Source organism: Tenebrio molitor, chromosome 7, assembly GCF_963966145.1.
Source record: "Tenebrio molitor chromosome 7, icTenMoli1.1, whole genome shotgun sequence".
Taxonomy (NCBI): domain Eukaryota; kingdom Metazoa; phylum Arthropoda; class Insecta; order Coleoptera; family Tenebrionidae; genus Tenebrio; species Tenebrio molitor.
This window is the reverse complement of record NC_091052.1, coordinates 18,506,152-18,511,741: the sequence shown is the minus strand read 5'-3', so window position 1 is coordinate 18,511,741 and position 5,590 is coordinate 18,506,152. Positions and strand designations below refer to the sequence as shown.

At 40.3% G+C, this 5,590-nt stretch overlaps 1 long non-coding RNA gene across 1 annotated transcript; it reads right to left on the bottom strand.

Moving 5' to 3' along the window:
* Positions 1-2,691: 2,691 nt before the first annotated feature.
* LOC138135433 (uncharacterized) lies at positions 2,692-3,980 on the bottom strand. The gene is made up of 3 exons (XR_011160985.1): positions 3,772-3,980; positions 3,450-3,721; positions 2,692-3,393 (listed from the first exon to the last, which is right to left on the bottom strand). It is a non-coding gene; the product is annotated as an uncharacterized lncRNA (long non-coding RNA).
* Between the last annotated feature and the right edge of the window lie 1,610 nt (positions 3,981-5,590).

The following is a 5,590-nucleotide window of genomic DNA, read 5'->3' as shown; positions in this document are numbered from 1 at the left end:
AGCGTCTCGACGCTGTTTAGAAATTTAATTCAAAAAAATAAAATTACCATGGTGTAGTACTTTAATTGAAGATTGTTACCTGCAAGTTTCAATTTTTTTTAACAACTAGAAATAGGTTAAATCTTCAAAATGCCATACGATGGTCCACCCGTTCACGATTATTTTAAACACGCAGGAGGCCACGATATTTTTTTGTTATTAAATATTCATCTTGAGATAACCGCTTTTGAATTCAAACTAACCGCCAATAAAAGCTATAGAAGTACCGTCGGCGACCGCTTGGGGGCGGGGGTGAAAGTCGACAGGGGATGAACGGCCATGTTTTTTTTGGGGAGACACTTTGGTCTTGACCGCAGAGTAGTACCGAAGTACCGTGTATTTTTCTGTGTTTCAATTGTGCGATTTTAGTTGTTTTTTTTATTGAACTGTGCTAAATGTTACTGTCCAGCTTCTGTTTTTGAACTAGGTATGTGTTTGGGGTACTAAAATTAATTCTGCTTCGCGCGAAATGTAGTTTAACAATAACAAGACACAAATGGGTCGCACGTGGGTTCCCACCATGTTTACAAAATCCACATTTATCTCGACCATCCCCGTGTATTATGCTTTTAACATTATAAGCTTGCGAAGGAGCGTACGGCAGCCTGGTTCTAGTTTTGCTAAAGTTATAAAAATCGTACGGATCACGTTTTTTTTGTTGTCAAAGCAGGTTTTACAATTCACTAATTTTCCTAAAAGAAAATGACTGCAAGTTTTAGCGTGGGTCTGTGGCTTTCACTTTTATCAGCGCACTCCCGTTTTTTTTTGTCCCCTTTTTAATTATTTCGAGTGACGCTTTTGGTGTAACGAATAGCTATTTATTGCTTAACACTCTAATCAAAATTTTAAAGTTTCCACTTTCCATCCCGGTAGCAACCAATTGGGTTTATATTTCAGGTATCTGCGCAGGCTTTTCCTTATCCAGGGATCTTCTACATTTAGGTATTTTCATCGTTTAGTCCCGGGGCGCCCTCCATATTATTCAAGGGGGACCCCTTGTCGATCAACTGGCTCAATTAAGCTAGGGTCGACTGGACTGTGTTTTTTTGTTATTGTGATGTATGTGTTATTGGTTGTTACCACTTTTCCATCCCAAACTGAAAGTGTTCTTAGATTACTCCGTCAACAAAACTTTGTCGCGATTTCGTTTGCATTTTCCAGTTGCTGTAAATGTCAATTTTTCCTTATCGCGAGGGTCTCTCTCTGTTTGAGGGGTTTAGTTTCTCCTAAAATCCAATCGTTGAACACGACCCCGCGGCCCCTTGTTTAACATGTTGCGCCCCAAGAGAGGCCCGAAAACATAACGCTTGGCGGGGCTTGCTGAATGCTGGTCCGCAACGTCGCTCATGGTGTAAGTTGAATCCGAGTTCCTTGGCACAGAACTTCCGGAATGGTAATCTGTTCCCGAAGTTTGTGGTACTTGACAAGCGTCGTTTGTTTTTGCTTTGAAATAGTCATATTCAATTCAACCGCTGAACTTAAAGTACCTCAATTTGTTGACTTAACGTAAAGCAGTTAGGATTTTTTTCCCTTAGCACTAAATCACGGGTAGGCGGGAAATGTTAAAGTCGTAAGGATAGGTACCACAGACCACCGGACCACCCAAAGCCACTCGCTCTTTCTATAGCGTATCTGCCGCATTTTGTAAATTAACTTGGAAAAGAAAAAAAGGATGCTAAAGTTCTCGTATAGTGCCCGCTCCCGCTCGAACGGTCCGAAGTAACTGTTTTGTTTGTAATGTACATGACCCTCCTGTTTTTCTGAATTTGAATTGTGTTGTTTATGAAATCAGTTTTGTTCAATTTTTACTAACTATCCCGTCTACGTTGTCACTTCGGCCTTGTTCGTATTTTTAGGAGAGGTTTTAGCGGAGCCTCATTCGGGGGTCTAGGAGAATGGCCAGAGCTCACCATTTTCCTAGAGTTCTAAATGAGTAGTCTTCTCACATTTGGGGAGACTTGGGTGCCCTCTCCCGAGACGTTTTATTATTCATTAATCCCGGCGTTAACGAAAATCATAACTTGAATAAATAGCTGGTTTTAATTATTGTGTTGTTTTATTTGCACTCTTCTGTGTGGTTCACAAACCCTGTTGGAACGAATCTGGTAATGTTTAGTTTGTATAAAAAAAAAAACACAACGTAGGGAAATTAACTAGGTACGATCACGCGCTCTTGGCCATTTTTGAATTTCGCGGGTTTTATTTTCATTGCGTATGTTGGTAAAAAAAAAAAAATGAGATGGCCGCTTGGTGGGAATTTTAAATTACCAACTTGGTTCATCACAATCTTTTTGTTAATTCCCTAACTGATTCAGTGTAATTCAATTATAACCTAAAATAGACTTATTATGCCAAATCACAATATTGCCAACTAAAATGTCAGATTTTCATAGACAGTCCGAATTTGAATTTGAAGCAATCGTGAACGGATAATACAGAATGTCTATAAATGATTGTGGGATCCAAGTAGGCTTTGATTGTGTGCCGACTCTTTCACCAGAAATCGAATAATATTAGCCTGATCTCCGATGTGCAACCCCAGAACAAACTGGTTTTACTGGTTGCCTATTGCGTAGCTTGACAAAATTAATGCTTGCAAAAAAATTTAATAAAAATAAATTAATGAAATGCATTATTGATAAGTTTCAACACTCTCAACAAATTATGTATTTATTAAACACTTAAGAAGGTGAATAACATCAGTGATTCAGTTAAAAAAGTAACAATACAAATTAAAGGAATGGTTCGAAGTGTCCTCCATTTTGATCTGAATATTTTCTCACTCTCTTGATGTTACAATAGACGGTAATTTCTTCTATTAACTCGTTTAAATTATTAATTTCTCATTTATACACTTCACTTTTCACATAGCTGAACACAGAAAAGTCAGGTGAACAGATTATTCTGAAACCAATTACAATAATTTATGCAGCTTTCAGGATCATTAAGGAGCAGCTATTGTACAGTTGTATGGATGTAAATGCATGTTTTCCTCTAACAACTTTATGGCATGTAAGTACTGCAATTTGATGAGACAGTCTAGTAGGTAAGTTCTCGGATGTGCTTCTAAATGATCTCGTATATTTTCAACTACATTTTCCATCACCTTGGGACGACCTAACGATTTCCCCTTTTCAACACTACCGGTAGTAACAAAACGATTATAAATTCCATGTATGTGAGCTGTGAGGCACTTTTCTAAAACATTTTGGTGCAGGTACTTAGCTAAAAATTCTTCTTTGCAAGCTTGAACGCTGTATGTCCATTCCTCATCTCTTTTAACACAGTTGCAGTAATAAGACATCATAAGAAACTTATTTTGTTCAAGTGTGAAGACTATTTTAGCAATTACTTCTAAAATATTTGTGAGGTTATAAAATTATTCTGATTTTCAATATAAAAACAGATACCTAAAGACAATACCTTTGTAACACCACCGGAAATTATCTAGCTCCAACACTACCGGTAGTAACAAAATGATTAACAATTTGATGTATGTGAACTGTGTGGGACTTTTCTAAAACATTTTGGTCCAGGTACTTGGCTAAAAATTCTTCTTTGCAAGCTTGAATGCTGTATGTCCATTCCCTGACTCTCTTTTAACACCGGTGCCCGTTGCGGTAATAAGACATCATAAGGAACTTATTTTGTTCAAGTGTGAACATCATTTTAGCAATTACTTCTAAAATATTTGAGAGGTTGTAAAATTATAAAAACAGATAAAGACAATACCTTTGTAACACCACCGGAAGTTATCTAGCTTTGAAAAAAGTTTTTTAAACAATAAGCAGACCAGGAACGCAAGAAACAATAAAACAGGGCTTCGAAGCGTAAATGAGGTTAAGTTGATTTGGTGTTGACAGCTTGTGAATATATTTGACAATTTGGCGGTTAGTAGTTGACGAATTTAAAGGGGTTGGCAAATTCAAATTCCAGAGTCCTCTGCGATCCCACATTCTTTTATAGACAGTCTGTACTACAGAGTTATTCACGAGAGGGGTATTTCTGAATTTCTTTTTGCCGTATGCCACTAGCAGATGTAGACGAGATCGAAGATGATGCTTCACAATTTTAACACCAACACAAGCGCGATTTTGAAGGGAATAACGATGACTCCACTTGCTCTGCGGCCATCCGGACAATCTTGATCGCGATTTTTTATTGATTTCTGTCGTTTATTTTCAACGGAAAGTTAAGTGTTGAACAAATCTGACAAACAGCAGCAAATGTAGACAAGATCGAAGATGATGCTTCACAATTTTAAGACTAACACAAGCGCGATTTTGCAGGCAATAACGATTTTTTATTGATTTCATTCATTTATTTTCAACGGAAAGTTAAGCGTTGAACAAATCTGACAAACAACATTGAAACAATTTTTTTTCACAAACAACGGTTGACATGACGACGTCCTCCGCACCTTTATTAATCATTCGGTTTTTTCGATGGCGTTGAAAAAAATGTATTTCAAAAAGATAATTGTGAACGAATCGTAGAGATATTACAAAAACTATTGTACAATACACGTCCGTTAGGGCCTTTACAGCCTCGCCAGTATTATTCGACTCGCTCTGCGAGCTCGTCTCACAAAATCTCTGGCTCGGCAGTAAAGGCTATCCTAACGGACTTCTGCTGTAAAATACTATTTTGGGAGGAGGGGACATCCAGGTGCCCCGGGGAGTGTGGGGCTCCTCGCCGTGCTGTTCGGGGCGAGACTACCCACTAAAAACCCCTCCTCATCTGTTCCTCGACGCAGTGTTCCTGCCCTTGCGGGGTCTACCTCCTGCGACTGTCTAGTTTCATTGTTACTGTTGCATTCCTATTTCGAGTTCGTCCTTTTGCTTCGTCATCATGACTTTCCCTAGGAAGCTTTCCACCTTCTTCCACCTCTCATCGCTTCTTAGCATCTCCTCGACTAAGTCTTCAGGTGTCAGCTTGCAGTCCAGTCTCTCCGCCAGTATCGTCCTCCCAACCTCCCACCTTGGGCAGTGGAAGATAGTGTGCTCCGGGGTATCCTCCCCCTCGCAATAAGTACATTCAGCATCCTCCCTCTTGCCTATTCTTTCCAAGAATTGTCCGAAACTACCATGCCCCGTCAGGCATTGTGTCAAATTATAGTCTACACGACCGTGTCGTCTCTCCATCCACGTCCTAACCGTTGGGATGAGTCTGTGTGTCCATCTCCCGTTTGTCGAGGCATCCCATTCTTCCTGCCATCTGGTAAGCGTGTCTTCCCTGGCTTCCTTCCGGTCTGACGCTGTGATCTTGCGCCTGAGATCGTACAGCCGCTTCCGTTCCCTGGCGAGGAGATGTATCGGCACAAGCCCGGCGATAAGCAGAGCGGCATCCGTCGACACAGTTCGATACGCAAAACACGTGCGCAGCGCCATAATTCTCTGTGTTAAGATTACCCTCGCCCTGTGTCTGCCGATGTTCATTGCCGGGTACCAAATTGGCGCCCCGTACAATATGATCGATTGTGTAGCCATCGCCATCACTCTCCTCTTGTTCGCTGTGGCTCGACGGACGTTCGGCAGGACACTGCACAGTG